At 42.2% G+C, this 22,709-nt stretch overlaps 1 pseudogene; it reads right to left on the reverse strand.

Annotated features, from left to right (window-relative positions):
* LOC130863126 (harmonin-binding protein USHBP1-like) overlaps positions 1-22,709 on the reverse strand; it is a 120,230-nt pseudogene that overhangs the window by 79,644 nt on the left and 17,877 nt on the right.

Raw genomic sequence — 22,709 nt, forward strand, 5'->3', positions numbered from 1 at the left:
TTCGTCAGCCTGGCCCGAGAGGGGCTCAGGGCACCACCACCACCATAAGCCGGGACGCGGAGGGCGTCGCTAGGGGCTCGGTTGCCCAGGTCCCGAGGCTTTGGGGTGCTTCTCGTTAGCAAGAGGGTCTGCTCTCGCTGTCCTAGGTTTGGGGGATCCTGTGTACCGGAGAAGCAGGGAGGGCTACCGCCCCAAAGCTGGGTCGCTCTGTGTCTTCAGGTGTGCGGTTGCAGCAAGCAGATCTTAGGGGGCCCGGGATGGAGCGGTCGCCGCGCGCTGGGTCCAGGTAACCGCGTGCGGGGCTGGAGGTCACGGCTCAGCCGCTGGGGGGCTCGGGCCCCGCCGCTGCAAGCAGCCCGGCCCTGCGGGCCCCTGCCCCGGCCTGGCGCGGGCTGAGGCTGCGGCTCCTGATTCGGCTCCCGCTCCACCCGGTGTTCGGGCTCCAGCGCCGGCGCCCGCCCGAGCTGCGCTCCATCGCGTTCTCCTGTCATGTAGGTTTAAGTAAGTATATGACCTTCCTTCCAACTTTTATAGAAGTCAGATTGATCCCACATGTTCTCATAGCCTACAATGTCATGTGTCAAGCTCTGACAGGATGTTTCATTGATATTTTGAAAGTCTTTTGTACTTCAAGCAGTTGAGAGACAGATTACTCCCTGACCAAGACAGTCTCTTTGCAGGCCATGTTAAGGTTCAAAAGCAAGTTCTAGCATGTGTTTTCCTTTTCTCTGTATAAAAAGTTGAACATAAGTGGCATCTTCTATCACCTGCATTCCAAACAGAGAGTTACATAAGTGGCATATTCTATCACCTTTATTCTAAAGAGAGAATTGCATTCTAATTATATACAAGTGTAGTGAATTTTGTCCTATGGAATTTTAATGGATACTGCAGTTTCACATATGATCTTGATTCTTCCATAAACCTTCTGATTTACGATAAGCCTATTTTCTGGCTTTGTTCACATCTTTCCATTTCCATTTAGAAAACTCTACAGATTTTATCTCTTTACAAAATGTATTTAGTCAGAAAAAGTTTTTTGAACTTCGTGTCAGAGAAGCAATAAAAACTGAATATACCAACTCTTTGAATTCATTATTTCTATATTACATTTGTCATATAAAGAAACAAGCTAAGATAATGTGTTTGTAAAGTTGTTTGATGTTGGTATTTTGTTTTCAGTACAACTTACATTTTTTTTATCCAAGACCCTTTCCACAATATTTCTAGTGTCACAGAGTCAGAGACTTAAGGAATGCTAAATTTAAGCAAGTGATGGAGAAGATATGAATTACCAATCTTTTGGGTGGGAAAATATGGAGAATAAAACCCGGATGGATGGATGGATGGATGGATGGATGGAGATAGACAATATGTGAGGAAAGCCTCTATTTGTTAATGCTTTAATGATTGTCATTCCATGTCATCATGGAAGTATAGGAAGTAGTACAATGGGTATCTTTCTTTGAGAAATCAAACCCACACTGTATATGATTTTTTTTTACTTATTTATTTATTTTTATTCTTTTTTAATTAAAATTTCCACCTGCTCCCCATTTCCCATTTCCCTCCCCTCCTCCCAAATATTGCCCTCCCCCCACTTCCCGTCCCCTATCCCCACTCCTCTTCTCCTCCCCCCACTCCATTCCCTCTCCCTCTCGATACTGAAGAGCAGTCCAAATTCCCTGCCCTGCGGGAAGACCAAGGTCCTTCTATCTACGTCCAGAAAGGTGAGCGTCCAAACAGGCTAAGCTCCCACAAAGCCAGTTCATGTATTAGGATCGAAACCTAGTGCCATTGTCCTTGGCTTCTCATCAGTCTTCATTGACCGCCATGCTCAGAGAGTCCGGAATCAACCCATGCTTATTCAGTCCCAGACCAGCTGGCCTTGGTGGGCTCCCAATAAATCAGTTCCACTGTCACAGTGGGTGGGTGCATCCCTCGTGGTCCTGATTTTTTGCTCATGTTCTCCCTCCTTCTGCTCCTCATTTGGACCTTAAGAGCTCAGACCGTTGCTCCAAATTGAGACTCTGTCTCTACCTCGATCCATCGCCAGATGAAGGTTCTAAGGTGATATGCAAGATATTCATCAGTATAGGATAGGGTCATTTCAGGTTCCCTCTCCTCAGTTGCCCAAGGTACCAGCTGGGAACATATTCCTGGACACCTGCGAACCCCTCAAGAGTCAAGTCTCTTGCCAACCCTAAGATGGCTCCCTTAGATAGGATATATACTTCGCTGCTCCCGTATCCATCCTTCCTATATCCCAACCATCCCAATCCCCCGAGCTCCTCCCATCCTCCCCTTCTCATATTTCTCATCCCATTTCCCCTTTGCCCCATGCCACCTCACCCGCAAGTTCCCAGTTTTTGCCCTGGAATCTTGTCTACTTCCCCCTCTCCATGCGGATGACTATATGATTTTCTTTGGGTTCACTTTCTTATTTAGCTTCTATAGGATCACACATTATATGCTTAATGTCTTTTATTTTATGGCTAGAAACCGATTATGAGAGAGTACATCCCATGTTCCTCTTTTTGAGTCTGGGATACCTCACTCAGGATAGTGTTTTCTATTTCCATCCATTTGCACGCAAAATTCGAGAAGTCATTGTTTTTTACTGCTGAGTAGTACTCTAATATGTATATATTCCACACTTTCTTCATCCATTCCTCCATTGAAGGGCATCTAGGTTGTTTCCAGGTTTTGGCTATTACAAACAATGCTGCTATGAACATAGTTGAACAGATACTTTTGTCATTTGATGTGGCATCTCTTGGGTACATTCCCAATAGTGGTATTACTGGATCTTGGGGTAGGTTGATCCCAAATTTCCTGAGAAATCGCCACACTGATTTCCAAAGTGGTTGCACAAGTTTGCATTCCCACCAGCAATGAATGAGTGTGCCTCTTTCTCCACAACCTCTCCAGCAAAGGCTATCATTGGTGTTCTTGATTTTAGCCATTCTGACAGGTGTAAGATGGTATCTCAAAGTTGTTTTAATTTGCATTTCCCTTATCGCTAAGGAGGTTGAGCATGACCTTAGGTGTCTTTTGGCCATTTGAATTTCTTCTGTTGAGAATTCTCTGTTCAGATCAGTGCCCCATTTTTTATTGGGTTCATTAGCATTTTAAAGTTTAGTTTCTTGAGTTCTTTATATATTTTGGTGATCAGACCTTTGTCTGTTGCAGGGTTGGTGAAGATCTTCTCCCAGTCAGTGGGTTGCCTTTTTGTCTTAGTGACAGTGTCCTTTGCTTTACAGAAGCTACTCAGTTTCAGGAGGTCCCATTTATTCAATGTTGCCCTTAATGTCTGTGCTGCTGGGGATAAACGTAGGAAGTGATCTCCTGTACCCATATGTTGTAGAGTACTTCCCACTTTTTCTTCTATCAGGTTCAGTGTGTTCAGACTAATATTGAGGTCTTTAATCCATTTGGACTTGAGTTTTGTGCATGGTGATAGATATGGATCTATTTTCATTCTTCTACACATTGACAACCAGTTCTGCCAGCACCATTTGTTGAAGATGCTCTCTGTTTTCCATTGAATATTTTTAGCTCCTTTATCAAAAATTAGGTGTTCATAAGTTTGTGGGTTAAAATCAGGGTCTTCTACTCGGTTCCATTGGTCGACTTCTCTGTTTTTATGCCAATACCAAACTGTTTTCAATACTGAGGCTCTGTAATAGAGTTTGAGGTCAGGGATGGTAATGCCTCCAGACGATCCTTTATTATATAAGATTGTTTTGGCTATCCTGGGTTTTTTGTTTCTCCATATAAAGTTGATTATTGTCCTCTCAAGATCTGTGAAGAATTTTGATGGGATTTTAATGGGGATTGCATTGAATCTATAAATTGCCCTTGGTAGAATTGCCATTTTTACTATGTTGATCCTCCCTATCCAAGAGCAAGGGAGATCCTTCCATTTTCTGGTATCCTCCTCAATTTCTTTCTTCATTGACTTAAAGTTCTTGTCAAATAGATCCTTTACTTCCTTGGTTAGGGTTACCCCAAGATATTTTATGCTATTTGTGGCTATCGTGAAGGGTGATGCTTCTCTGATTTCCATCTCTGCTTCCTTATCCTTTGTGTATAGGAGGGCAACTGATTTTTTGGAATTGATCTTGTATCCTGCAACGCTACTAAAGGTGTTTATCAGCTGAAGGAGTTCTTTGCTGGAGTTTTTGGGGTCGCTTATGTACACTATCATATCGTCTGCAAATAATGAAAGTTTAACTTCTTCCTTTCCGATTTGAATCCCTTTGATCCCCTTATGTTGTCTTATTGCTATTGCTAGAATTTCAAGCACTATATTAAAGAGGTATGGAGAGAGTGGACAACCTTGTCGTGTTCCTGATTTTAGTGGAATAGCTTTGAGTTTCTCTCCATTTAATTTGATGTTAGCTGACGGCTTGCTATAAATAGCTTTTATTATAGTTAGGAACGACCCTTGTATTCCTAATCTCTCTAAGACCTTTATCATAAAGGGATGTTGAATTTTGTCAAATGCTTTTTCAGCATCTAATGAAATGATCATATGGTTTTTTTCTTTCAGTTTATTTATATGATGGATTACATTGATAGATTTCGTATGTTGAACCAGCCCTGCATCTCTGGGATGAAGCCTACTTGATCATAATGGATAATTTTTCTGATGTGTTCTTGGATTCGGTTTGCCAGTATTTTATTGAGTATTTTTGTGTCGATGTTCATGAGTGGGATTGGCCTGTAGTTCTCTTTCTTGGTTGTGTCTTTGTGTGGTTTTGGTATCAGAGTAACTTCAGCTTCATAAAAGGAATTTGGCAATGACTTCTCTGTTTCAAAATTGTGAAATACATTAAGGAGTATAGGTATTAGGTCTTCTTGGAAGTTCTGGTAGAATTCTGCATTGAAGCCATCTGGACCTGGGCTTTTTTTGGTGGGGAGGTTTTTTATAACAACTTCTAATTCTTCGCGACTAACAGGTCTATTTAGATTGTTCACCTGGTCCTGGTTTAACTTTGGTATATGGTACTTCTCTAAAAAAGTGTCCATTTCTATAACATTTTCCAATTTTGTGGCATACTGATTTTTGTAGTAAGATCTAATGATTCTCTGAATTTCCTCTGAGTCTGTGGTTATGTCTCCCTTTTCGTTTCTGATTTTGTTAATTTGCATATTCTCTCTCCGCCGTTTGATTAGTTTGGATAGGGGTTTATCAATCTTATTGATTTTCTCCATGAACCAGCTTTTTGTTTCATTGATTCTTTGGATTGTTTTCTGTGTTTCTATTTTGTTGATTTCAGCCCTCAATTTGATTATTTCCAGTCTTCTACTTCTCCTAGGTGAGTCTGCTTCTTTTTTTTCTAAAGCTTTCAGGTGGGCTATTAAGTCTCCAATGTGTGCTTTCTCCGTTTTCTTTAAGTGGGCACTTAATGCTATGAATTTTCCTCTTAGCACTGCTTTCATAGTGTCCCATAGGTTTGAGTATGTTGAGTCTTCGTTTTCATTGAATTCAAGAAAGACTTTAATTTCTTTCTTTATTTCTTCCTTGATCCAGGTGAGGTTCAGTAGTTGACTGTCCAGTTTCCATGAGTTCATAGGCTTTCTGGGGATAGCATTGTTGTTGAATTCTAACTTTAATCCATGGTGATCTGATAAGACACAGGTGGTTACCAATATTTTTTTGTAACTGTGTAAGTTTGCTTTGTTACCGAGTATGTGGTCTATTTTCGAGAAGGTTCCATGAGCTGCAGAGAAGAAGGTATATTCTTTCCTATTTGGGTGGAATGTTCTATAGATGTCTGTTAAGTCCATTTGATTCATTACCTCCCTTAATCCTCTTATTTCTCTGTTAGGTTTCTGTTTGATTGACCTGTCCATTGGTGAGAGAGGAGTGTTGAAATCTCCTACTATTAGTGTGTGTGGTTTGATGACTGCCTTGAGTTTTAGTAACGTTTCTTTTACATAAGTGGGTGCTTTTATATTAGGGGCATATATATTCAGGATTGAGATTTCATCCTGGTGAATTGTTCCTATTATGAGTAAAAAATGTCCATCTCCATCTCTTTTGATTGATTTTAGTTTGAAGTCAACTTTCTTAGAAATTAGTATGGCCACACCTGCTTGTTTCTTAGGTCCGTTTGCTTGATAAACCTTTTCCCAGCCCTTTACTCTGAGTAGATGTCTGTCTTTGTGGTTGAGGTGTGTTTCTTGTAAGCAGCAGAATGTTGGATCCTGTTTTCGTATCCAATCTCTTAGCCTGTGCCTCTTTATAGGTGAGTTGAGTCCATTGATATTAAGTGATATTAATGACCAGTGGTTGTTAACTCCGGTCATTTTTCCTTTCTTTCTTTCTTTCTTTCTTTCCTTTGGTAGTAGAGTTTGTGTGTTTCCCTTCTTCAAGTTGTGCTGGTGAAGGGTCTTTAGATGTCTGAGTTATTGTGGGCATTGTTGGACTCCTTGGTTTGTGATTTTCCTTCAATTACTTTCTGAAGGGCTGGATTTGTGGCTACGTATTGTTTAAATTTGTTTTTATCCTGGAAAATTTTGTTTTCTCCATTTATAGTGAACGAAAGCTTGGCTGGGTATAGTAGTCTGGGCTTGCATCCATGGTCTCGTAGTTTCTGCAGTATATCTATCCAGGACCTTCTGGCTTTCATGGTTTCCATAGAGAAATCAGGTGTAAGTCTGATAGGTTTACCTTTATAGGTAACTTGACCTTTTTCCTTTGCAGCTCTTAATATTCTTTCTTTATTCTGTATGTTTTGTGTTTTGATTATTATATGACGAGGAGATTTTTTTTTTGATCCAGTCGATTTGGTGTTCTGTATGCTTCTTGGACCTTCAAAGGAATATCTTTCTTAAGGTTGGGAAAGTTTTCTTCTATAATTTTATTAAATATATTTTCTGGACCATTGAGCTGTAGATCTTCTCCTTCTTCTATCCCTATTATTCTTAGGTTTGGTCTTTTTATTGTGTCCCAGATTTCCTGAATGTTTTGTGATGAGAATTTGTTGGTTATGCTGTTTTCTTTGATGAGAGTGTTTATTTTCTCTATGGTATCTTCAGTGTCTGAGATTCTTTCTTCTATCTCTTGTAATCTGTTGGTGGTACTTGTCTCTGTAGTTCCTGTTCGTTTATTCAAATTTTCCATCTCCATCCTTCCCTCGGTTTGTGTTTTCTTTATTACTTCCACTTCATTCTTCAAGTCTTGAACCGTTTCCCTTACCTGTTTGATTACTTTTTCTTGTTTCTCTTGGTTTTCTTGGGTATCTTTGAGATATTTATTCATTTCCTCTACCTTTTTGTTTGTAATCTCTAATTGGTTGTGGCAGTTTTTCACCTCCTGTTTAAGGTCCTCTATTATTTTCATAAAATTCACTTTTGAGTCGAATTCTTCTAATTCTTCTGTATTAGGGTTTAGACTTCTCATTTCGGGATTCCTGGATCCTGGTGATGTCACGTTGCCTTTCAAGTTGTTGGGGGAATTCTTGCATTGGCGCCTGCCCATCTTTTCCTTCAAATGGAGCCAGGAGAGGCCTGATGCCTTGGACCAGTCTTTGCTGTGACTAACTCTCTAGGTGTATCTCCTCAGTGTAGGGGCAGGAACCGTTCCCTTCCAGGTGAACTCCTCAACACCAAAACATGGATGCGTGGTATTCCAATGACCCGCGTAAAGAAGGCCGAATGCAAGGGGTCGGGCGGGGTCCAGTAGAACACAGGCGACACTGCAGTACAAGCTGGAGGTGCCTGTGCTCCCTTTCGGGGGTTGCTGAGGCCTGCCCGCTGCTCTGGTTGGGTAGCCTTAGTGTAGGGGCGTTTGTGCTCTCTACCGGGACCCTCCGCCCCAGGATAGTACACACTCACCCGTCCCGATGAAACTTCTTGGCACCTACACAGAAACTCCTGGATGCCCCAATGAGACAGGGACTAATGGAAGTAGGGCACAGGCAGAGCAGGTCCAGCAGATCACAGCAGAGACTGCAGCCCCAGCAGCAGGGGCCCGCTTTCCCTGGCGGGGACCTTGAGGCCTGCCCTCTAGTCAGGGACTCACTGCTCTGGGTTGGTAGCCTTAGTGAAATGGCAGGAAACTGTTCCACAGCTAAGGACCTTGCAGACAAGGCAGGTTTGGGGGTGGGGGTGGGGGCGGGTGTGTAGGAGAGCAAGCCCTGCAGCAGGAGCTGGGGGAGGGGTGTTTGTGCTCTCTACCTGGACAGTCCGCCCCAGGATAGCACACACTCACCCGTCCCGATGAAACTTCTCGGCACCTACACAGGAACTCCTGGATGCCCCAATGAGCCAGGGACTAAGGGAAGTAGGGCACAGGCAGAGCAGGTCCAGCAGATCACAGCAGAGACTGCAGCCCCAGCAGCAGGGGCCCGCTTTCCCTGGCGGGGACCTTGAGTCCTGCCCTCTGGTCAGGGACTCACTGCTCTGGGTTGGTAGCCTTAGTGAAATGGCAGGAAACTGTTCCACAGCTAAGGACCTTGCAGACAAGGCAGGTTTGGGGGTGGGGGTGGGGGCGGGTGTGTAGGAGAGCAAGCCCTGCAGCAGGAGCTGGGGGAGGGGTGTTTGTGCTCTCTACCTGGACAGTCCGCCCCAGGATAGCACACACTCACCCGTCCCGATGAAACTTCTCGGCACCTACACAGGAACTCCTGGATGCCCCAATGAGCCAGGGACTAAGGGAAGTAGGGCACAGGCAGAGCAGGTCCAGCAGATCACAGCAGAGACTGCAGCCCCAGCAGCAGGGGCCCGCTTTCCCTGGCGGGGACCTTGAGGCCTGCCCTCTGGTCAGGGACTCACTGCTCTGGGTTGGTAGCCTTAGTGAAATGGCAGGAAACTGTTCCACAGCTAAGGACCTTGCAGACAAGGCAGGTTTGGGGGTGGGGGTGGGGGCGGGTGTGTAGGAGAGCAAGCCCTGCAGCAGGAGCTGGGGGAGGGGTGTTTGTGCTCTCTACCTGGACAGTCCGCCCCAGGATAGCACACACTCACCCGTCCCGATGAAACTTCTCGGCACCTACACAGGAACTCCTGGATGCCCCAATGAGCCTGTATATGATATTTTTAAAGGGTGGTAATGTTTATTTTATCACAATTTCAGAGGTTATAATTCATAGTCATGCAGGAGAAGAGATGGGTAGGATATGGTTAATGACAACATATATCCATTCAAGTATGTTCCCTATGATGTTTCCTCCAACTGGATACATCACCTACTTTCTTTTTTATTTTTTTATTAAATTTATTTTTAGAACAATCTTTTCTTATTTTACAATAATATCCCAGTTCCCACTCCCTCACCTCTTCCTGCTCTCCCCACCTTCCTTTCACCCCAGCCTCCATAAACTCCTCAGAAAGTGTAAGGCTTCCCAAGTGGAGACAAAAAGTCTGACACATCAGTTTGAGGCAGGACTGAGGCCCATTCCACTATATCTAGGCTGAGCAAGGTATCCCGCCAAAATGAATTGTCTCCAAAATGCCAATTCAAGTACTAGGAATAATGACAATAATAATGTAAATCTCTCTGATAATCTGTAAGAGAGGAACTGGGGAAAACTCAAAATCATGTCCCAGATATCAGGCTGATCAGCTTTCAAACAACAAATGAAATCATGGTTATCTGGAATATCAAGATGGAGATATAGGCTCAGTTCAGTTTCCAGTGGTCTTTTGTTACATTCAGTTTCTGGTTGTGTGCTTTAGAAATTATCATATAAGAAATTATCTCAAACCTTTTCAAGTATACAAAGCAACAGTCAGATTATGATATAGTACTGCCTTGATTATTTTAATTATAGCTCATAAATGTGGGAATATAATCAGTCAAATTAAGAACATTAATAGTTTCTTCAGATTTCTTGTCAACACTTATTTGTATTTTAATGTCAAATTTGATTATCTCTGAAATGCTGGTATTAGAAAGCTTGAAATAAAACAGTAAAGGACTACTATACTCATGAACTCCAAAATCAAGGCAGTCAACAATAAGGCACGGAAGAGAAAGGCACTCACAGGCCCCCACGCATTACTGAGAAACTGGTGACAGTTGATGGTTTTTTGAGGAGGAAATGTCAGTTTAATTTAGGGTGTGAATACCAGGTGGTTTGAGCAAACTTAGTAATGGCTCTTACACATGAGCATATGGGCATGCAGTGTCACCCTAGGTAGGTTATTTAAAACAAAAACAGGCATGGGGTTAGGAATGTTGGAATTAAGAGAGTGCATCGGGAACCATTGAAAAGGAATAAAAGCAAATATGAACAAAGTCACTGTATACATGTATTAAATTCTCAAAGAATTTCAAAACTGTCTATGTAAAAGGTCACAGCTCAATAACATTAAAATCTGATGTAAAGTTTTATCTTTTGGAAGAAAAGTATGAGAAAGTCACTGTCAGTGCAACTTAGATTTATGATAATGGACTAGAAGCATATTTTTTTCTGCAGACCCAGATAAGGGGCCTGGCCTAGTTGATTCACTTGTGCTTTGAATTGTCTTCTTTTTTCCTTTTTTAGGATGAATTACATAATGCCTGTGATTCTTTTTCAGCATTTCCACAAATGTTTTCATTATCTTCAGGGAAAGGTCATCTTAAGTGGCATTTAATTTTCTATCATCCAGTGAATAAATATTTGACTGTGAAAGTAGCCTAGAACCCGACTGAAACACAAACAATTGGGAAGCCATGTGATTCAGTTACTTAATTTTATTTTGATTTTTCGGGACAAGTTTTCTTTGTGTAGTTTTGGAGCCTATCCTGGAACTCACTCTGTAGAACAGGCTGGCTTGAAATCGGTTACTTAATTTTAAAACTGATTATTGTTTTTTTTTTATTCCCTGTGGACTCTGTAATTATTTTTGGATATGTCCTGTCTTAGAGTTTTAAAGTTTTTATTTCTGTGAAGAGACACCATAACCACAGCAACTCTAATGAAGGAAAACATTTAATAGGGCGTGACTCACAGGTTCAGAGGTTTATAGTCTATTATCATCACTGCAGGACAATGAGGCATACAGGTAGATACGGTACTTTAGAAGGATCTGAAAGTGGAGAAGGAGCTACATCTTGATCCCACAGGGAAGAATACGTGCTCTGAAACACAATAGGCATGGCTTGAGTATACAACACCAACAAGTTCTCCCACACACATCCCCCAACAAGGACACACTTACTCCAACAAGGGCACACCCTTAATAATATAAGATCCATATGAGCTTATAGGGTCAAATGCATCCAATTAACAAACCTCCAAGATACCCTTAGAAGAGAGAATAAGCAGCTTTATGGTGTCTCTAATAGAAGAGGTTTGTGAAGATGAGAGCTCTTTTTTTTTTTTTTTTACAGAAAAGCATAATCATTTGGCTGACAAATAAAAGTTTTAGAAGAAACACAGTGAATGCAGAGGAAAAACTACTTTCTCATTTCATCCATCTTAGGTTCCTGTTGGGGACTCCACAACATAACAGAACTTAAGAAGAGAAAAGCACGAAGACTTACCTAGCACAATCTTTCACAACTCCACAGCCTTCCTGAGGAAGGGAATCCTTCAACAGTGCTTAGACCTGAGATTTTTTACCAAGTTGATGAAAAGTGGAACATTATAGAGCATGGGAAAAAATAAAATCAGCATGAGTCAAGCAGGGGAATACAAATAGAGCTTTTGCTCATGTCCTCCGTGTGTGCCTTCATCAGTCTTCAGATATGAAGCTGCTCTTTCCTCTATGGAGGGACATGTGGTGCTTCTGACATGTTTCAGGAAATTGTCAGAAAGTCCTTTCTAGGTTGTATGAGCATCAGGGGAAGACCAGAGGCCATCTTCATATTCATTCTTGTGCTCAAAATGTTGTCTGATCACCATGTTTTCAGGAAGCATATTCTGAAATCCTCCAAATATGAAATGAAGACAAAAGTCTGGGTATAATTTCTGAGTTACATTCGTGTGTGATCCTGAAATGCAGCATTTAGAGCAATTATGAATTTAAACATTAACCTCAGTATATTCTGTTCTGTGTACATCATTTTGAATCTTTTTTTTTTTTTTCAGTTATCCTTGTTTAAAGAATATCTGGAGACTTAAATATATAAGTACATTCAAATAACTGGAATAGTTTAGACAAAGTCTTTGAGACTTTGCTATTAATAAGGTTAACTTCTGAAGTACCTTGGAAATTTTATTTTGGCACTTGTAATAGCATTATATTTAGATGTGTCTGAAGACTACTATAAGTGATTAAATGCTAAAACCTGGACTGTCTACAGGAACATGCACAGCATGAATAGCCAGTAGATTTACAACAGAAAAAGACACGGGGAACACCAGACAGATTATCAGAGACACAAAGCCAAGAAGGAGCATGCCATTTCCTTAACTCACCCTAGAATCTTCCTTGGAGTTTTTCCATATTCAGTGGTGGTGTCCATTCTGAACTCACTTATCGACATAGCCGTGTGGCTTCACTTTGCCTTTACCCATATATTACTTTGTTCAAGAAGTTTCCTCAAGCTAGAAGGACAACAGCTCTTCAATCAAGAATTCTTACACCTAGGGTGAGCTTTAATTAAAAACACTAGTCATTTGAAGCAAATGTCTGAATAATCATTCACTTCCTAAGTGCTTGAGGCTCTGCCATTTCAGTATTAGAGGAACTTCAGGTCCCCAGCAGCACCGTGATCAAAGAGTCCATGCAGAAGAGTCCCTGTGAGAAACAGAACATCCTCCTGGCCATAACTACTTCCTGAATGTACTGAACAGACTGCCTAATAGTCCTTAAAACAACCAAACAGAAGAATATAAAATATATTTCTCTTCTGCCTAGTAGGATAGAAAACCTTATCCAAACTTAGGTTAATCTACAGGAATCCCTGGGATATTTATGGAAACGAAGGATTACTTCCCTGTAACTCTGAATTGGGAAATGGAATCCAGATCATAGCACATATGAAAATAAAAGGATTAGCTAGGTTAAGTTCATAGTACCGAAATTCTTTCCTGTGAATATAGCTTCTCCTCCTGGTGTGGGAAGTCCTTCTCTCTGTGTGTTGCTTTTATTGGTTAATGAATAAAGAAGCCGTTTTGGCCTGTGATAAGACAGAATAAAGCTAGGCAGGCAGAACTAAACTGAATGCTGGTGGAAAGAAGGCTGAGACAGGAAGAAACCATGCAGTCCAACTGGAGACAGACACCAGACATGTCCATACTCGTAAGCCACCGCCACGTGGCCATATACAAATGAATAGAGATGGGTTAATTTAAGATATAAGAATAAGCCAGAAATACACTTAAGCTATTGGCCAAACAGTATTACAAATAATATAGTTTCTGAGTGATTATTTTGTGGTCTGGGCAGCCAGGACTGAACAAGCAGCCTCCAACAACATCCCCCATCTATTAAAAACACATAGAAAGCCATGTCATGCATAATGATTCATGCCTTAAATTCCAGAACTCAGTAGGTATAGACATGTAGATCTGAGAATTCAAAGTCAACCTAGTCAACATAGTGAAATTTAGGATAGTTTGGCTATCAAGTGAGATTCTGTCTCTCTGACAAAACAAAAACAATAAAAATGAAGTTACCCCAAAAGGTGGAGCAGGGATGGTGATTCACACTTGTAACCCAACTTGAAGGATGCAGCAGCATTTGGATATTTTTAAGCCAGCACAGTCTACATGATGAGTTCCAGGAGAGCCAGGAATACATATGGAGAACCTGTCTTAAACATCATTAAGAGCAAGAATGTTAGCAGAAAATGCATAACCCATGAACCAACACATTAGAATAGTACATGAGTGTGTCAGGAAGAATATAATACCCAGGACATTTAAAAACTCTCTTCACTTTCATTTTACATGTGTGGGTGATTTGCCTGAATGTTTGTCTCTGCAGTACATGTTTGCACTGCCTAAAGAGGTCACAAGAGGGCATAATATCTTCTGCAACTGGAGTCACAGAGGGCTGGGAGCCACCTTTTGGCTGAGTGGACTGCAACCTGGGTGCTCTCCAAGAGCAATCATACAGTGAAAATTTTACTAAAATATCTGAGTAATGTGTTCCAGTGATGCATCATTTGTACTCTGAATTATGCCTTGCAGAAAATTCCATGGTCAGTAGTTGCTCTGTACTGTCAGCAAAGGTTATCATTTCTAATGGGAGCAGCATTCATTAACCACCTGATAAATGAACATTTATACTTTTGCATAAGCACTCCAAGTATTTCTGGTTCCTAACTATGTGGAAAGATGCTCAAGTATATGTAACATCATTTATACAAGGCTGACATTTTTATTTGAAATATTGTGGTAATTTAGCTTTATATGCATATTTTTATTTTAAATTCTTCTCTGAGATAATTCTATTTCTGGAAGTATGTCTTAAGTTCAGCCCAAGTTAAGGGCTGCAAGCATCAAGCATGAAGCATTTGCAGACTTAATGGTAAATATGCACAGAACCCTTAAGGACCCTTTTTTACTGGTAAGATGTCTGTATGTGAGATCTCTGAAAGCTTTTTAGAAAATAGAGGTGCAGGTAGCATAAAGACCTGTTGTTTTTAGGGCATATCACTCAAAAATTTTAAAATAAAGTGAATGAATGATGAATGATGTAATAGCCAATTCTTCGTGATTTAGCCAAACTCTCACTGGTGTGGACTATGGAAAAAAAGGAAACTTTAAGCAATAGAAAACACAAGTTGCATTTACTAAGGAATACAGAATTAGAACAAGACTCTGTTGGAGCCAGAGATAGCAGAATTTATTATGTTTTGGGTACATGAGTTTTCTTTGGTAGGCAAAGGTCTTAGCAAAGATAATACGTGTACTTACCTCACAATATTAAGGGCTTTATGAGGCCATGGAACAGAGCCTGGCTCCTTCCAGCCTGATTTGGGTGTCCTGAGATGATATCAGAGATGATGACATGCTTAGTCTGGGGAACACGTTCTGGCCCTGCAAGGTGCTAGAGTGAACCATTGATAACCTTGGCATCTCCAAGCATGGGAGTGTTTGTGAACTCCATCAATCTTTTTTTTGGCTTCTTGAGGTGAGACTTGAGGGTTATGAAGCCAAGCTGTATCCTGTGCAGCTGTGAATAGGCTTAAGGAAGCTGTCCCCTAGATTTCTGAAGAATGGAAAGGGAAGAAGAAAAACTAGCTGACAGCAAGACTCCCTTTCCTGTAGAGGGATGGTTTAGGGTTGTCATCCAGAGATTGAGAATCTCAAGGCTGCGTTTTGAGATTCAGGTAGGTAAAGTCTTATCTCTCTGTTCATTTCATGAGCACCTTCCAGATTCCATGGGTGGGTCGAGAGAAAGTATTGTGGGTCATAGGTGCAGTCACCTGTCAACTGACTCTCAGGTCATTTGCAAGAGAGTGGAGCCTCTTTGTGTGGGAGACTGGGTGAGATTAGAAGCAGGCACATGCAGAATGGTTGTGTGCATATTTGGCTGGGGTGGATAAGTATATCTCCTGAGTTGGAGAAGTGTGATATCTCACAATTAATTATTGAAAGGCCAAGCTGTCTGAAGTACCAAGGGTGCCACTGGGTCCAGGCCTCTTTCTTAGTTGCTGGAATTTGCTGGTGATCCTTTATACCTTGTTTTCTAGATCTTGTCGCATCTCAGATTAATTTGCAAATCATATTCCCTCTGTATGTCACTTCTCACTTTTGCCTCTTTACCATAGCACCACTCTGTATGTTCATAAAACATTTTCAATCCAGTATTGCCAAATGTTTGGTTCTCAACTTGTTGGGCTCTACAAGACCCTATTTAGAAAAAAATTTGCTAATCACATTTACCTGCTTAGGGCTTCAGTATCTGAAATGGCACAGATCACCTGACAGATCTCATCAGCCCTAGGTTCTAAGGAACATGCTTCTGTTGAGAAAGTCCAGAGATCTGGAGAAAATGTATTCCAGCCTAACGATGGGCTGGATCCTCTTTACAAGAACTGTCAGAAATAGAAAATTGAGGTTAGGCTATAACAAAACTCTTTGATTCAATAACCCCAAGCCTCTCCAAATGCCTGTCCTTCTCATGATCTCCTAATGGGTGTTGTACCCAAAGCCATTAACAAGCACATATACCATAACAGCTGGCTCTAGGCCAAGGAATTTGCCTTTTGTTTGCTGATAGAAGCACCATAGCAGTGATCGACATCATGTTCTATCCCATGATTGTGTGCCTCTTCTATCTGTATGCGTGTGCATGTGCATGAGTGTTTCCAACTTAGGGTGCCTCTACACAGCCCCGACAGACCTCTGACTTGTCACTGCTCTTGCCTCAGTGTATTGATTCAAGGTTTGGACCATCATATTCTTTCTAGGACTGTTTTTTTCTAAATATCTCAGGGATCATCTGGCCTCATGTGACTCCAGCCAGACATATCAAGAGTGAATCACATCTTCACTCATAAACTTATAGCCTGAGTGAGCTCTGCTGACTCTCCAGGGGAAATTTTTTATTACTACCTGTATAAGAGCTTCCTTTTTGACCCCAGAGAGGCTCCTGATATGGCACCTTGGTTTCAGGTCATTTTGGAGTAAGGAAATGAGCCAGAGGTAATGGCTGTACCATGGACAGCAGCAGACCCCTCCCTGGACATTCTATTGTATCCTGGAGAGCCCTGGTATTCTCTGTGATGTCATCAGTGTTGTGGCAACACCAACTGCCTGTGGGGCATCCGTTCACTGCCTACAGGTTTTGGACGTAGCCATGTTGGCAAGACTAAGCAGGCTCCTTGGGAGACAGAAGGGAGAGCAAAACGAGACTAGAGGGAGTCAGAAGGAAGCTGGCCTTCAACCTCAGTGTCGCACATCAAGACATAAATGGTTCTGGGGAAAACGCAGTGAGTCCTGGGGAGGGAGTAGGGAGTTTCTTGATGGTGGAAGGCTTCAGCTTGGTTTTTCATAGTGAGTCACAGGATCTTAGAGCTTCGTGGAGGTAATGAATCTGTCCTTCTCTCTGTTACTAAAGAGTAGATCTGGAGTTTAGGGTTTCTGATGGTTAGATTGGCAGAGAGCCAGTAATGGTCAACCCTGCAGCTGCTGTGCTGGGGTCCATCTGCTTTGACTCAGAGTGGGAAGGAAGGAGAGGGATGAAAGAGGTTTCAGTTACAGCACTGTACTTCAGCACACTGAATTTCTTTTGGCTGTGGGTCACTAATAACAGAGAGAGTACAGTCCCCTGGCCAAAGCTTGAGGAGCTCACATTTTACCTCAGAGCCACTTGCAGGGTAGGAACCATTGAGTATTGCTGCATGTCAGTGACCCCTAGGGTTTCTGAACTCCTCTCAATAGCCAGTCAACTTTAACTAGACTTTAACTTTAACTTGAGTGCAGGAATGAGCCATCACTCTCCCTGCAAGTGTCTGTTCTTGGCGAGTGAGGGCTCACCTGTGGATGCCCTGTCCTCAGGTGTCTCCAGCCTGTCCTGTCACTAGGTTATCTCACCTTTGCTAATGTCATGATGGATGGAATGTATTTCGCTGAAGTTTGGGGAAAATCTTCATCATGACCCATGTGACTTATCTTTTGTCTGATGAGACACCCACAATCTCCATCACCCCCACACATTGTAACAGTCCTGTGGATATTTCCTGAGATACTCATTCACTTCATGAAACTGAACTTCCTTCCGCATCAACATGAGCTAATTTCTTAGTATCTTTCACTTCCCATCTTTTTGATTAGGAGGGGAAGAGTCATTCCTTGGGAATGATTAGAAAATGAGTCTTGACCTCCATTCATGATGAAGTATTAAATTAGAATTAATTAGAGTCTAACTATCAGAGAGCTGCTGATGAGCTTCCCCTGTGTCTCAGGGAAGGCACCTGAAAAAGCCAGCTTGGCTTTTGGTGAACTGGGGAAGAGATGGTTATGAGATAAGTGATGGCAGTTAGCAGTGACTCTAACAGTCCATTCTCTGAACATTCTGCTGTATCCTAAAGAGTCATTGGCATCTTTTCTGAAATTAACAATGTTGTGTCCTTGGGGCCCTCATTATGTGCATATAGGGTTCACTTGAAGACACAATGGCAAGATTGAGCACACTGGTTGACAGAGAGATCTGACTTTCGAAGGAGGAGGTTGGGGGTTGAGTTGGACCTTACAGAAATGGGATTTAATAGCTGAGATCTTTGGAAGAGATGGTTTTATGCTGTTTCTCTGGTAACTAAAGTGCAGACCCATTGTCAAGGATTGCTGCTAGTTAGTTTGGCAGAGATCCAGGAGTTGTCAAGGTTACAGCTGCTGTTCTGTGAGTTCCTTAATTTTATTTTGAGAGGCAAAGACCAGCAGGAGTCACAGACTAATGAGGTGTGAGAGTAGGGTGTTGCACAACTCATCATCAGTGGATTCTTTAGGTTCTGTGAGTATCTCATGGGAATTCCCCATCTATGCACCAGGGTCTCAGACATTCAGTTACTTCTATTTCTGGCCACAGGTGAAGAGGGATTCATTGTGCTATGCACTAGAGACTCCAGGAATTTTCTGCAGCACATCAGAAATGAGTTGATATTTCCAAAGCAGCATGGCTGGGTGACATATGCCTTCCAGCCAGCGGGGCAGCAGTAGGGGCTGATGCACATAGCTAGCCACAGTGAGTGGATATAGAGGCATGGCTTATGGGCTCCCAGTTTGAGGACAGTTGTCCTGATCCTAGGGGTCTTTACTGTGCTCCTGCATTCACTCTTCCTCGGCCTCTTCTTCAAACTCAACATGATCTCTCCTGGTCCTGTGCCATACTACTGCATAAATTCACTAATATTTATCAACTTGCAGGGAGTACTCGAAAAACATCAAACCCAAACTCTGTTACTGGGCAGGAGCAGCAGATGAAAAAGGTGGCTACACTGACCCTGCAGCTTCAGATGATGACCCAAGAAAGGAATGAACTTCGTGGAATCCTGGCTAATTATACCAACAAGGATTTGAACAACAGGTAGCCATTTTGTTTAGTTCCCTGGTAACTGTCTTGACCCTACTGAGTCAACCCCAGCATTCCTCAGGTCACTGGAGACTGCATCTGCAGAGTGTTCTGCCCAAACTAAATATCCTGAGGGCATCTAAGAGGCATAGCAGAAACCTGGGTAGGAGTGATATCAGGATACAGGCTGTGTGATTCCTCCAAATAAAAAATTTGGACTGCTCTTCAGTATCGAGAGGGAGGGGGAATGGTGTGGGGGTGGAGAAGAGGAGTGGGGATAGGGGGAGGAGGGTGGGGGGAGGGGGCAATATGTGGGAGGAGGGGAGGGAAATGGGAAACGGGGAGCAGGTGGAAATATTAATTAAAAAAGAATAAAAAAAAAGAATACAAAAAAAAAAAAGCAGAGCCTTGGCCTGGATCAGTCTGGAATGAGGCAATAGTTTGTGAGCTCTCAGCATACATTTCATGAGGCCTTGACAGGTGTTGGCTTGTGGACAATACTAGGTGCTGTGAGTTTACGGTGAGTCTTTTTGCTTAACCAGCAAGTACTTGAGTACTGGCTGCTCCTGGGAGCAGCTGCACGGGGCTGGTTGTCTTGATGCATCTCAGTGTATGACTTGAAGTCTGAACTTCATCACTGCTCTTCTCTAGTCTGGTTTCTTATATTCTGAGACAATTCTGCCTGCCAACATTTATTTGGCATCCTCCGTGTACGTGTGTGTGTGTGTCCTGGCAGTTGGGGTCTGTGGCATGTGGTTCTTTCTGTGCCACAGTTTCCAGGTGATCCCACTAAGTTCCCTTAAGGTCAGGGAACTCCACTACGACCAGTGATGGGGCTCCTGGCCTGTGTGCTCACCTTGGAAGTCCATTGGAATCCACTGGAGACTTATAAATCTGTCCTTAAGTCAGTTCTCCTCCCTGGAAATACTGATTTTGTGCTTTAGAAATCCATGTAGCAATAGAAACCTGGGATCAAAAATCCCCGTTCTGAAGACAGGAACAACATTATCATAGATTTCTGGTGGGATCAGACTTGTGACACAGGCTCCTGAGGACTTAACTATTCTATTCCTCCAGGCCCATTGATGGAACTCATGCAGCTCTGGATCACTCCCTTTGCATCCCTGACTGCTGGTCTGGGGCCAGGTCAGCAAGTTTAAACAGCACCAGGTTGTCCTAGTTGATAGCTATCAGAATGTGACATTGACTGTGCTGGGGTGTTTAAGGCACAGCCTGAAATCATAGGGTCATTAAGTCCAGAATTCACAGGGTTCTTTGCTCTGGGGCTATGCCCTAATACAGGCTAAATTTTGAGTTGGAGATGGTGAATATGGAGCATAAGAAAGTGATGTTGGAGCTACAGAAATTCCCCATGGAGATGAGAGAGGCCTTGTACAAGTGCAAGTTGCTGACTGAGGAAACTGTTTCTTACAGGTGAGTAACTGACTTCACTGGGACTCTATTCCTTGGGAGTGACTGCTTTTGCCATGTTTTTGTCTTTGAACCAAAGTGAGGACTTTCCTTTTGGCCTGTCTCCCTATAAAAAGCAGTTTGTCTCATGCTCTTGACTTGGACCTACTGGACTAGTTTTGCTAAGACTGAAGTATCTGTGAGTCCATCAGAACATTGTCCTGCCAGCCTCAGGAGCCTCTAGATTAAAAATCTATTTGTACCATGATAAGGGTGTCAGGCATTTGTGGGTCTTGGGGGCTCTTGTAGGGGTCTACAGAGGTGATCCCATTCTTCCCATAGATAGAATATATTTCAATTGGGTCTGCTGTCCTCCCTCACTGAATATTTGTCTTCTACTTCTCAACCTGCTGATGCTTTCCCAATACCATGGACAGTTAAGTACATGTGGTAGGAGGCAAACCCTGCTCTCAGAAGTACATTCCTTTTATTGTAACAGTTTTCAGAAGTACTCTGAGTCTTTCTGTAATTTGGCCATTCTCTGACATTTGACAGCCACTAGGTTATCCTGGCATGTTGACTGTGGGCTCTGGTATAGGGCTGTCTGGGGACATGGGATTTTGCATGGATGATGTGGGAGATGGAGGCTAGGTAGGGCTCACGGTATTTTTATGATGGTTCAGCATCCTCCACAAGCAGCTCCTGAGTGAGCGAACTCAGTTGAAGAAAAAAGTGAGCATGTTGAAAGAGGAGAACCGAAAGCTATGGAGGGAGCAGATTTCACTGCAAGAGTCCTGTGAGAAGGTGAAGAATCACTATGAAGAGACCGATGAGAAGATCTGTGAGCTATGTGCTGAGGCAGAGGAGGTAGGCTGCAGCAATGTGGGCAGGCTGTCCACCATCTGTAATAAACACACACACACACACACACACACACACACACACACACGATCCACTTTTCCAGTAGCTCACTAACATCCCATCCAATTGTTGATTTCTGTGATTATTCCAAGACTTTCTAAGGATTTGGCATCTTGTGAGATCAATGGCTGGAAACAGCTTTAAAGGAGGAAATCCCCATGTAAATGTCAAAGGGGTGGTTCTTGTTTATATTTTTTATCTTCTCTCATGTTTCATCAGTTCAACCTCCTTCCCTCCTCCCAGTCATACACCCCCTGCTCCCCAGACCCGAGGTCCACTCCTCCTTAATTTCCCTTCAGAAAATAGCAGTTCTCCCATGGTTATTTGATCTAATTATTAAAATAGCATTAAACCCTGGGCTTTGCTCATGTTTGTTACACATTCTAACAATGAGATACATCACCAGATCCTTTTAAAGTCTTGAGATATGATCACACTACGTTCCAAAGATTAGCTTTGAACACACAGTGTAGTTCAAACGAGACTTTAATGTTCAGTCCTTCTGTCTCAGTCTCTGAGTAGCTAGGATTAAGGGTTTGCATCACAAGCTCAAACCTAGTCTAAATCCTTAAATTAAAATTGATGCTTCAACCAAATGTCCAAGGTCAGTAGATTATATGTTTGTGTTTTTAAGACATAGGTGCTAAATTATAGTCATCTCAAAAGCATTGGTGTAAATATAATTTAAGATGCTTCATCATTAGTAGACAGGTAGCTTTAAGACGAATAATATAAAGGTAGCTTTCATTCATTTAACCATTCAAGAGTCTATGTTGGGAGTCCCATAAATGCCAGGAAGTAATCTCTAACTGGAGAACCAGATGTCTGTCCTGAAGGAACTGATGAAGTTATTACCTTTAATTCATCTCTTACATAATAGCTGGTTTCTGCTCAGTGCAACCCTCCAGCTCTCATTGTGTTTGAGACCTCCAGTAACAGAGGCTTTTCCTGCAGGAGGCAGAATCCAACCCTTACTATTGATCTGTCCATAAATTTTACTCTTCACAGAAAAGGCAATTTTTCCTCCTTCCCACTAGCCATGGCCTATATCAATCCCAGGTATAAGTGAAAAATATTATATGCCATCAAATCATAGGGATTCCTGCTCCTCGTTAATATTTTAGAGGAAGAAAATTTTAAGCTCTCCTTTGGGTGGAGATTTCATAGTTAATAACTCTGTTTTAAAGTGTTGTAACTCTTCAACGATTCACATTTTTTTATTCAGTGAACATTTCTTTTTATTGAAAATAAATCATTCTCACATGCAATAGATACCAACCATAGTTTTCTCTACCTCCACTTCTCTCAGCTCCTATAAACCTCCCTTTTCCCAGATCTGCTGCCCTTTGGTTTCTTTTCAGAAAAGAACAGGCAAGCATGACAAAAAAAGAAAAAGGCCCCCCATACAGAGGCTGGACAAAGCTTTCCAATAGGAGGAAAGGCATCCCAAGAGTGGACAAAAGAGTCAGAGA

This window comes from Chionomys nivalis, chromosome 20 (assembly GCF_950005125.1).
Source record: "Chionomys nivalis chromosome 20, mChiNiv1.1, whole genome shotgun sequence".
NCBI classification, from domain to species: domain Eukaryota; kingdom Metazoa; phylum Chordata; class Mammalia; order Rodentia; family Cricetidae; genus Chionomys; species Chionomys nivalis.